A 13093-nucleotide genomic window follows, 5' to 3' on the forward strand; every position below is an offset into this window, starting at 1 on the left:
TTGTTAGGAAAATGTCTTACCTTTGATAAGCCTCAATAACAACACTGAGCTATCCATACTCTCATTGTGCTTAAGGACATACTGTCTTGTTTAATTAATGGGGGAACCTTAGACAGCTCAAAGGAGACATAAAAATTAAGAAAATATTTTTATTAAGACCGTTGTTACAGGTTTATAGACAAGATGCTGCTACAGCAAGGGGTGAAGTGGGTGTCCAATTTGATGCAAGATCTCAGCATAAATTATTCTCAGCACATTGACAAGTTATGAATTCCAGACTTTTATAGTTTACCCACACCAAAAGAGTCTTCTATGACCAAGGCTTAGATAGAGCTATACCTGTCTGGGAATATCAACATAAGTATTTGGAAGGCCATTTAACTATAGATCCAAGCTAAAATTTTTGATGATGAAAATGATAAGAAGTAAAATAAACCAATTATCCTAAAAGAAGTTATCTGAGTATTGTAAATATATCATGGCCTTAATAAAGAGTTCCATGCAAACTTCACTGAATGTCTTTCAAAACTGAATATCATGGCCATATTTTATATTCCCTGACAAGCATAAGAATGCTTATTGCAAGGTGGCCATTTTTACTATGCTTTTTTTTTTTTTTTTTTTTTTTTACTATGCATTTTTACTATTCAAGAGCATGGGAGATCTTTCCATTTTCTGGTATCTTCTTTAATTTCTTTCTTTAAAGACTCAAAGTTCTTGTTTTATAGGTCTTTCACTTGTTTAGAAAATGTTATCCCAAGATACTTTATGTTGCTTGTGGCTATTGTAAAGGGTGATGTTTCTCTGATTCCTTTCTAAGCCCCTTTATCATCTGTATATAGTAGAGATACTGATTCTTTGAGTAGATCTTGCATCCTGCTAATTTGATCAATGTGTTTATCAGCTGTAGGAGTTCCCTGGTAGAATTTTTCTGGTCACTTATATAAACTATCATATCATCTGAAAATATTGACAGGAACTTCAGGAAGCATCACCATCCCCAACCTCAAGCTCTACTATAGAGCTACAGTCCTGAAAACAACTTGGTAGTGATATAATAATAGACAGGTAGACCAATGGAATTGAATAAAAAATCCTGATATTAACCCACACATCTACAAACACCTGATTTTTCACAAAACAGCTAAAAGTATACAATGGAAGAAGGAAAGCATCTTCAACAAATGGTGCTGGCACAACTGGATTATGGCATGTAGAAGACTGCAGATAGACCCATGTTTATCGCCATGCACAAAACACAAGTCCAAATGGATCAAAGACATCAACATAAATCCAGCCACAATGAACATCTTAGAAGAGAAAGTTGGAGGTACCCTTGAACAAATTGGTACAGGAGACCTCTTACGGAACATAATACCAGTAGCATAGACACTGAGAGCTACAATTAATAAATGGGACTTCGTCAAACTGAGAAGCTTCTGTGAGGCAAAGGACACAGTCAACAAGACCAAACAGTAGCCCACAGACTGGGAAAAGATGTTCACCAACCAAGCCCTGATTCAAAGAACTCAATAAACCAGTCACCAAAACACTGTTATGAACATGTTTCCCACGAGCTTAGTCCCACATCTGCACCAGCCACAAATAACACACAGAGATGCTGTATTAGATATAAAGCTGTTAGCCTGTTACTAGCATTTCTTATTGGCTAGCTCTGTCTTAAATACTAATGCATTTCTATTAATCTAAGTATTTCCACATGGTCTTATCTTACTGGAGAGAGAGGTCAGCATTCTGCTCTCTGTCCTAAATCTTGAATCTCCTCCCTACTACTTCCTGAATCATTTTTGTCTCCTAGTACTGCCTATCTTGCTTTCCTATTGGCCAACAGTGTTTTATTCATTAACCAATAAGAGAAACATATTTACAGAATGACATCTCCTATCAAAACACCAAATAACCCTACTAAAAAGTGGGGTACAGAACTGATTAGCGAATTCTCAAGAGAGGAATACAAAAGTGGCTGAAAGACACTTAAGAAAGTGCTCAACATCCTTAGCCATCAGGGAAATGCAAATCAAAACAACTCTGAGATACCATCTTACTCCTGTCAGAATGGCTAAAATTAGAAACACCAATGACAGCTTATGCTGCAGAAGATGTGGAGGAAGCAGAACACTACTGGTGGGAGTGCAAACTCGTACAGCCATTTTGGAGATCAGTATGGCGGTTGCTCAGGAAAATGGGAATCAGTTTACCATAGGACCTGGCAATTCTACTCTTAGGCATATACCCAAATGATCCACATCCATGCAACAAAGACATATGTTTAACTATGTTCATAGCAGCATTATTTGTAATAGCAAGATCCTGGAAGCAATCTAGATACCCCTCAACTAAAAAGAATGGATGAAGATGATGTGGTACATTTACACAATGGAATACACAGTGGAAAACAACAAAGGAATCTCGAAATTTGTAGGCAAATGGATGGAACTTGAAGAAATCGTCCTGAGTGAGGTAGCAAAGTCACAAAAATGTACTCATTCATATATGGATTTTTGACATAGAGCAAAGGATCACCAGCCTATAATTCACACTGCCAGAGAAAATAAATCACAAGCAGGTGTTATGAGCAGTTTTTCTCTGATGGCCTGGTCCCACTGATGCGCCACCCAAAATAATACACAAAGATCCTGTACTAGATATAGAGCTGTTGGCCAGTTACTATTTTCTTATCAGCTAGATATGTCTTAAATATTAATCCATTTCTATTAATCTAAGTACTTCCATGTGGTCTTATCTTACCAGATAGAGGGGCTGGTGTACAGCTCTCTCCGTCGTCCATCTTGAATCTCCTCCCTACTTCTTCCTCTCTCCTCCTAGTCTCCTAGTCCCACCTATCTTGCTTTACTATTGGCTTTATTCATTAACCAATATGAGAAACATATTACAGAATGACATCTCCCATCAAGGCAGAACACAAGAGATTCATAGCATGTCCCTCACAGAAGGGGAAAGGGACACGATCTCCTGAGCATAGTGGGAGGTGGGTGAGCAGTGAGTGGTGAAGGAGTTATGAGAAAAAGAAGGGGAGGTGAGAATAACATGTGGGACCAGGAAGATTGAGTAGGGGGATGAATTGATGAGAGCAAAAGAAAAAAAAATGATCCATAATAGATGGAACCATTGTAGGTTTTAAGAGAAAACTTTCTTTAGAGAAATGTCCAGAGACTTACAAGGATGACCAAACCTAACAATCTGAGCAACAGTGGAAAGGATAACTTATATGTCCTTCTCTAATAGTGAGATTAATAACTAAGTTATATGCCATCCTAAAGCCCTCATCTAGTAGCAGTTGGAGAGAGAAGCATATACTCACAGCTAAACTCTGAGCCAAGCCCCTGGAATCCAGTTGCAGAGAAGGAAGAGTGATGAGCAAATTGGGTCAAGACCAGCCAACAGAGACAGCTGACCTGAACAAGGCCGATCTCAGGGACACCCACACTGAGAAACCAGCATTGTGCAGAGTAAGACCCCCTGAATGTGGGCCTTGGTTAGAAGGCCTGTACCATCAAGGAACCTCTGACAGTGGAACCAGGATGTATCTAAGGTTCATGAAAGGACTTTGGGAGCACATTACCCATGGAGGGATACTCCCTTAGGCTAGAGACAGAATGGAGGTCCTAGTCTCTACTCCAAATGACTTGACAGATTTTGATGATCCATCCCTGTGGAATAGGGGGATGGGATGGAACTGGAGGTCAGGGGGTATGGGAGGGAGTGATGGAGAGAGAACTGGCATTGATATATAAAATCTATCAAGTCATTTGGGCCAGGGCCTAGGCCCTCCCCTGTGTGTCTAGGGTAAGAGAGTATCCCTCCATGGGTAATGGGCTCCCTAAGTTCATTCGTGCACTAGGGATAGATACATCCTGGTTCCTGATTTTGTCTAACTTTTGCAGTACTTATTGCATTGTAAATATAAATTCTAATATAAGTAGCAAAGATTCCCCCCCACTATAGGGATTGCCTTTTTATTGGCTCTTTACAACAATGTGAAGAAGGTTATTTAATTTCATGTAATCTCATCTGTCTGTACTTTGGGAGTTTTCCTGTGCTATTATTGGGAAAAAAATCCATTCAAGGTATTTTGAGAATCCTCTCCACAGTCAGAATGACTAACAAGAAAACAAATGGCAACAAATGCTAGTAATGATGTGTAGAAAAAGAAACGTCTGCTAAGATTGCAAATTAATGTGGTCACTGTAGAAATCACGAGGTAGGTTCCTCAAAAACCTAAACTGTAGCTAAGCAGAAGCGAGAAAGTCTCTATATTCTCCCATAATGACATCTGCACATCCATATTTATTGCCACATTATGCACAATAGCTAGGAAAGGGAACCAGCCTAGATGCCAATCAACATTTAGATAAGGTAAATCTGGAATATATGCAAGGAAGGATATTATTCCACTCTAAAGAAGACGAAATCACAACATTTGCAGAAAAATGATGAACTAACTAGAAGTTACTATGATAAACAAAGTAACACAGTCTCAGAAAACAAACAGTACTGATTTTCTCTCCTGTGCAGATCCTCAGTTTCAGTTCCTGTGTGTGCAAGGGTGCGAATGTAGGCTGTGCTATTAAAAGGAGGCAGAAAAGAGAAAGGGGGTCTTATGGAAAGATGTCGGGGGAAAGGGGTAAAAGAAAACCAGATGAACAACTTGTGACAGGAGAGTAGAAGCAGGGAGGAGAAGAGGAACGGGATGAGCCAGGAAGGGGATGGTGGTGGGGCAGAGACAATGAGAATGAAACTGCTGTAATCAAGTCCATTGCCTTTAGTGGTAACTTCTAAAAACAAATGCTTTAATTGCATGTTTTCTCTTGTCCCTCAATCATACCAAGCAAGTCAGAAAGCAACATGCTACTGAGCAGATCATAGTTACATCGGGCCATTTAGTAAGGTTCTAATAGATTCTAGTGAGTTTACCCAAACAGAGGCAAGACTGGAAACTAAGTACGAATACTAAAAAGCAGATGCAAGCAGTGGGAGTTGTGTCTAGTTCACATGATTCTCTTGACTCTTCTTTTCTCAGCTAATAACTAAGGTTTTAGATCCTCAGTCACAGAAAAGAGCTATCAAAGGCTAATGTTCCCAGAAGGGAGGGAAGTCAACTTAACTACTGCTTAGTTCTTAAAGAGAATTTCCGAACAGACTATACAGCCTCCACTTTCAACTAGTCTGCTGCAATTTAGAGGAAGGTAATCCACAACAATGACATCTCTATGTGAGAGCACAGAAGTTAGGGCAGCAGCCAGTGTGAGGCCTGTCTTTACTCGCTCTGAATCTTGGTTGTTGTCTACCTCAGGACTGAGCCTAATTGCTTCATAGTTACATACAAAAACAATCTGGGTCCACCAGGGAAAACAGCTTGAGTATGATCCTAATATGGACTTCCTAGCTTCTGCTATAGCTCTGCTTGAATAGGTTCTCATTACAACAAGTATTGGTTTCATTTACTTTGAAATGGAAGATGGGACAGGGGAGGGAACAGGAGATAAATGGCCAAAATAAAAAAAAAGTTATAGGGAACAGCTTCCAGGGAGTCATGAAGGTCATTAAACTAAAATGCAGTTACAATACCTGAAACCCAGATCTAATTTTGATATTTGTTTCAGTTATATTTATTACTATCTCAATTGTTGTGATTTTCCAAAATATAGAGTATCCAAAGAAAAGTGGTTTAAAAATCAAGAGTAATAAATATCATATGCTCTGAATACTTACTTAGAGGGCAATGGATATGGCAGTATTCTCCTTGAGAAGCTCAAAGTGGAAAATTTAGAAGAATCTGCTTACATACATGCGGGGGGGGTAGGATGACTTTCAAAGAGCACTACCACAGTCCCAAACTCAGTATCTTCATGATTTTGAATTAATAGCCCCTTCGTGGAGTTCTAGGAGGGAGCCACCTTGCAAATTAATTTTGCAAGGCTCATACATGTAGATACTTCTGTGAAGAATTCCTACTTTCCCCAATCCTATGTATGTAGTTCTTCTTCAAATTGTAGTTCAAGCCCCCTCTTGTTAGATATTCACTGGCCTCTTCTGGTAAAGTGGAAAGTAAGTCTTCTAAGTAATACAAACAACCACTTATTAATTCCATGTCTGCAATGGGATGAGACAGTGGGTTTTATTTACCACATTGTTATAGTAATATAATATTAGGAAACACAACAAAACTGACATAAAATGAAATATTTAGTTGTAATTAATGGAAGGAAATTATTTGTAATAAAATTATATATTCATATTCTCAAATAAAATATTCCTAAGAGGAGCATTTCATATAACAAATCATATATATATCATTGATATATATGGTAGATGTGGGAAGGCAGTTCTTAGGGTAAAATATTCTCAGTCTAATACATCAATTACTAACACAAAGAAGATATTAAGTTTCAATTGCAACTAACTAAATTAAATTAAAAATATATCCCCAGGAAGGGTGGTGAGATGGCTCAATAGTTAACAGTGATTGTTTCTCTTGAAGAAGACCCAAGTTCTATTACCAGCATCCACATCAGATTAGATGGCTTAAATCCACCTATAACACCAGAACCAGAGGACCTGGCACCTTCTTCTGGCATCCAGGATTACCTGCACTTCATTCCATATATACTCACAAAGACAGACAGACAGACAGACAGACACACACACACACACACACACACACACACACACACACACACAATTTTCTCTCTAAAACATGAGTGTCAAGACAGCCATACCTGTTACTCAGAGAAACCCTGTCTTGAAAGAATAGATATGTAAAGGTCTGTGTTCAGTTTATGAACTTAGAGTTCTCTTTCTGTATTTTCTTTTCAGCTTTCCCTTAGAACAGTAGTTTTATTGGTCATAACCTTTTGTAACTTTCCAAATACATGGGGAAATGTTTAAGTTTCGTAATCTACTTGATTGGATCTAGAACAACTGTAGACATATCCTTGGGTGTGTCTATGAGAGTGTTTCAGGGAAGGTTACAGGAGTGGAGCTGCTAGATTCTGACCTTGGGTAGCTCCATTGTTTTGAGCTGCAGTCCTGAGACTGGATAAGAAAGAGAAAGACAATAACTCGGTTATTCAAGTCTCTCGGTTTCCTGAGTACAGAAGCAATTTGACCAGTGGAAGCCTTACCTCACTACCATGAGTTTCCCTGCATTTTCAATGTACTATCAAATTGTGAGCAGAAATTAATAATTCCTCCCTCAAGTTATTTGTGTCAGGTTGTTATAGAAAAGGGCTCTCTGAGAAAAACAGACTTTTACTTCATCAATTCATCTGAGTCTACTTGCAGAACTTGAATGCATAGTAAAGGAGAGATGGCTTTCCAATGAATCAATGGAGCAGTGGGTGTTAGTATTCATGTATCTGTACTGGCCTGTCCTTGGGGTTCTGACAGGATACACCCTCAGCTGCAGCCACTAAGAGCACCACCTGTGCATAGTCACTGCATTCCCTTTTAAAGGGGCCCTGCCCATCTTCTCTCTCTCTCCCTCTCCTCCTTTGCTTGTCTCTTTGTCTCTCCCTCCCTCTCTCTGCCTCTCTTTTCTTTTCTGCTGCTCCTGTCCCCAGAAGCCAGTCCCCCCCTCCCCTTCCTCCTTTTCTCATTCCCTGTTCCTCATATAAAAAAAAACCCTCCACATGAGTTCTGTCACATGGCATCTGTTTCTCTCAAATTGTTTTTAAATTACAACAGTGGGTATGATTAAAGTAAAATTGTATGAGAGTCTCAAATCACTAATAAAACAGAGTAAGGATTAAACAAGAACCTATAAAGATCCATTTTTGTTGACTGTTTACATCCTCTGATAGAAAGAAGAGTGTTTAGACACTGAGATTCCAGGCTTACCTCCCAGCAAGTCATACACATTATTTTCTTAATTGCACATAACCTCGGTGTCTGGGGTGCTACAAATAATAGGTTGTGTGATGGCAACTGAGAAGGGATTCATATGTGTGGCTATGGAGAAGCCATTATCCACACAGGAAGTCACAATAAGAACATGTTCCAGTGCAGCTGCTTTGGGATCACCCACACTCTTGTAAGCATTCTCTCATTCATGCTCTGTATGTCTTCCCAGTGAATTCATTGTTTCCCGTGGATGAACTTTGCTGGAGTTAGAGAAGTTATACTTGGTTCGTTGTTGGCACCTTGTGAGGAAGGTGTTAGCTGTTTGCTTCTCTCGAGGGAATGAGTACAAGTAAGAATAAGAACAACTAACATTTGGAAAATCTTGTGTTTGGAGAATTGTTTACCACTTACTTCCTTACTATATAGTTGAAAACATGATGTCTTGTTTTCAAGAACACCTACAGAACTTAAGGTGCTTCCAAATAGAGAACTAGTGACTTAAATATTCAGAGACTGTAAAAGATTGCTCCCAGTGGAAATTTCAGTAAAGTTGTTGGGCCAGTTACATCCTTTTCTAAAGAACAGTAGACAGAACTGATGGCTCATGGTGAGATCCCCCCAGCTCCAGTATTTTTAGGATGAAGTTCAGTTGCTTGTAGTCAGCATTAGAAACATTGTGATTTCCTCAGATTAAGTGCTTTGCCTTCAAGTTGTATACTTTCCAACACTGTTTTCCAACTGGCTCATGTTTTTCCAAATAAATTTCTTCTATGTAGAAATTTGACAGAATTTGTACTTTTTATTATAACTAAATTCTGATTGAAGCAGCATTTTGATCTTTTGAGTTAAGACAATATTATGAGAACCTGCATAGAGCTTACATATTTTGTAGTTAGAATTATGGCATGTACATTGATAGGGATAGTCATCACCATATCAGAAAAGCAACTCATTTCAGTCAAAAAATTTACAGTTTTGTATTTGTAACATTATTGTTACTGTTTAGTTATGATAATAAAAATATTCTCACAAATTAAAGAGTATTAGCATTACATGTCTTATGATGTTTCTGTATTAGACATACTTTTTGTTACTATGGCAAAATAGCATAAATAACTTATTTTGGCATATGGTTTCAGAAGTTTCAGTCAGGTTGAGTGTTTTAGTCATGGTGAAACACAGGATTATGGTAGAAAAGCATAATGAAACACGATTGATCATGGTGGCAACTGGCAAGAAGCACAATGAAGAGAAAGGAAGAGATAGATAGATAGATGGAGAGATGGATAGATAGATAGATAGATAGATAGATAGATATGTAGGTAGAGTGAGCAAGAGAGCAAGCAAGAGTTAGGAAAGAGGTGAGGAGAAGTAGAGAACAGCAGGTCCTAGTTTATATTTGGCTTCAAATACCCCTTATGCCATCCACCTGGACCATGGTCAGAGTATTTTGAGATATTCATAAGCTAAAATGCCACCAACTGAAGACATAAGCTCAACACATGAGATTGTGAGGATATTTCACATGCTTGTGTAACACTTTTCTAGAAAGTTTAAAATGACTTTTTTTTGCCAGAACTTTCTTCAATTTGTGAGTTCATTGCTTTATACATTTTCTCTAGCAAAACTGAGTCTTTCAGTGTCTATCAACATTGGCTGAGTAATGGCTTCATGATGTGATAAGCTAATTTCAAGCAAGTTAGTTGGAATACATATCCTTTGTGTGCTCCAATTCTGGGAATCTTTCAGTTATGAATTGTTTGTTTTCTTTCTCAGAAACAGCTACTCTGAGCCAAATAACAAATTAATAATGGTATTTGAAGATATTTCATAAATTAATTCTAAATTGCACAATATTACTAACAAACTTTGTGTGTCATGAATTATGAACTTGAGGACATATAATTCAGTCTTACAGGAAAATGGATTGTGATCTTGCTTTAAATATATTTTAGTATCTAAATGAGCAAAATTTGAGCCTTTTTGCATCCATCCAATGGTTATCTCAGTTAAGGACTTCCTTCAACAACTAAGCTATATTTAAAAGAAATTGTGTATCCCAATTCATGAAAAAGGTCAGCTCATGGAGAATAGGTATAGCTGAATTCTCATTTTGTTTGTACTGATGATTTCTTAAGTGATTTGTGCATATTTCTATTTCCCAGAATTGAATATTTCATCTGTAAGGAGAGACATCTTTCAATAAAAATTATTCTTTTTATTGTACCACCCTGTGTGTGAATTATGATTATGTAGGGGTACATATGTTCAGGTACTCATACTGAGGTCATAAGACACCTTTGTGGAGTCAGTTTTCTCTGTCTACCTTTATGTGGGTTCTATGTTCAAGCTTAGGCCACCTGCCCTCAATGGAAAGAACCTTTACCATCTGAGTCATACTGTCAATCCTGAGAAGTCCTAACTGATCATCCTTTTAGTTCAGTGACCTACCTATATTCAGTGAGTTGTGTAGTGCTTTCTTTGGCAATGATGCATTGGTGTCAGTGTGTGAACAATAACCAATTGCTTTGGAACTACCCTGGGTTATTTGGGGATTTCTATTACTACCTTGGCCAACAATTCAATTGTATGTCTTAATTTGGTGACAAGAGATAGCCAATTGAGACTCTATCTCTTCTATTACTTGGAGAATTTAATAGGATTGTCTTCATATATTTTAGGAAGCTTCCATTGCACTAGGTTCCCATACCACCCCTCAAGTGCCCCTCAATTTGACTGTCTCTATCCATATACTCTCCATCAACTTCATTTAACCTCCCACTCCCCACCTGATCCTCAAGTTCCTACTCCTCCTTGTCTTCCCTCCATATACCCATAAACTACTCTATTTCCCCCTCGCAGAGAGATCCATGTGTCCTCCTTAGCCCTTTCCTCTATATGTAGGATTGACAGATTGTAGCTTGGTTATAATTTATTTTATGCATAATATCCATACATATAATTTAATATATGCCATGTTTATCTTTCTGGGTCTGGGTTCTTTCTCTTGGGATGATATCATAAAATTTGACTAATAAAAATACATGTTTCCTATCTCAGTCTTATGAATATTTGTTTGATGAGAATATTATTGACCTGAAAAAATTAATTATTGGTTTTTGTTTTCTTTGGCTGCTAATGATATTCCATGTATTTTACTGTTTAAGGCCTTCAATTTTTTTTTTATTTAAGAGGCAATTCAATCCAACAATAATTAGCAAATTTTCATTGATCACCTATTATGTTCCTGCTACTCATCCAGGCACCTCTTGAGAACTTAGGTATATTTAGAAATTTACCTTTTTTTTTAACCTGGAATTTATTGATAAGAACATAGAGTAGAAGAAATATTTCAATCAGTCAGGACCTTTGATAATGAGTGCTCTAGCCATGGCTGCAAAATAAGGAAAGGCAGATGGACATCCAAGCCTGTCTTTCTCTGAAATCCTTCTGCTTCAGTTTCTTTTTTGGTTGCTTTGATAAAAATATTCTGACAAAAGCAACATAGATGAGAAAGGACTTATCTTATGGTTTCTGGTTACAGTCTGTCATTTCTAGGACATCACATAGTAGGAGCTTTAAAAAGCTGGTTGTATTCTATCTCGAGGGAAGAAGCAGAACACCACAAATGCTTGTGACCCACTCCCTCTTTCCTTACTCCATGGCCTGCCTATAAAATAACTCTGTCTATGTTCAGGACAGGTATTCCCACACCAATTAACCTAACGTTTAAAAAAAAAAAAAAAGTCCTCACAGCATGCCTATTGGCCACCTAATCTGGATAATTTCTTATTGAAATTCCATTCCTATAAAATTCCAATCCTGCCAAGCTGACAATTTACATCAATCATCACACTTGCAACAGGTGCAATTTATACACAGCAGTGCAGAGCTTCCTCTAAAGCAGTGTAGGGAAGGAGAACTTTTAAAATTCCCTCATATCCCCCCATGGTTTACTTGTAGTCTCTCTACCTATTAAATCATCTGCTTATCATTTGGATGGATCTCTTGCAAAGCTGAATAAAGATGAGTGAAGTCCCTTGAGGGACAAGTGTCTCAGGTGAAAAATACTTTACATTTTATAATACAAAATAATCTCACCAAGTGCCATAAAAGCCATGCCTTTAATGCAGATATATCTTCAAGGGCATAAGCCTTGCTCACATTAAAATGTGAGAACACAACCCTGAAAGTCTGTCTTGAACAGATACCCTGAAAGTTCTGTACATTCTCTGCTACTTAAATTGTGTGATTTTATTCTGAATTTGTGTATGCTTATATCTACACCTGTACAAAAAAACCCATTATGCTTGCCCAAATATGATGATTTCCTCAGTTTCCATTTGGACACAGAAATGTTTCCCTCTGTGGGTTAGTCTATTTCAATTTCTGTAAAATTTTAAAAGTTGTGATCTCAGAGGACTATGTAGAACATTCCATGGAATAAGAACAGCAAACTCCAGACTGAACTAAGACAAAATGTGTTATAGAGTCTTGTCCAGGTAAGCCATCTGGTAAGTGCCATGTCTTAGAGTCAAGTACAGGTCTGATTGCTTTCATCTCCCTTTGATACAGAGAACCAGTAAGTAATGGTTAGCAACATCTTAGTCTCAAACAAATAACTGGAAAAATACTTTTTTTTTCTTTTTTCTTTTGGTTTTTGGAGACAGGGTTTCTCTGTGTAGCTTTGGAGCCTGTCCTGGAAATATCTCTGTAGACCAGACTCTGTAGGCCTCGAACTCACAGAGATTTGCCTGCATCTAACTTCCAAATACAGGGATTAAAGGCATGTGCCACCAACTCCTGGCCATTCAGGAAGATACTTATCTTGTTAATGTTTCTATAGGAGCAAAACATTTTTTTAGGAAAAAATATTTTGATCACCAAAACCAGGGATCATTACACTGGAAGTGGATATAAATGAATCAGAGGTACAACCGGGGATCATTTCATGAGATATGGGTAAACATGGACCAGAAGTATGATTCTGAAGTTAAGCTAATAAGACAGGAACTAAAACAAATGTCCTCAATATGTGATGTCTGGTTCACTAAGGTTTTTGTTTGCATTGATTTCAGTCTTCCAATTCCTTATTTTGTGTGCATAAGAGAGAGTGTCTCATTTTCAAATTTGCCCTGGTCTCCATGGTGACTTCTTCCTCCTACAGATCAGTTTATCAAGATGGTGGGTTGACTTGGTATAAAGATTG

Source organism: Phodopus roborovskii, unplaced genomic scaffold, assembly GCF_943737965.1.
Source record: "Phodopus roborovskii unplaced genomic scaffold, PHOROB, whole genome shotgun sequence".
NCBI classification, from domain to species: Eukaryota; Metazoa; Chordata; class Mammalia; order Rodentia; family Cricetidae; genus Phodopus; species Phodopus roborovskii.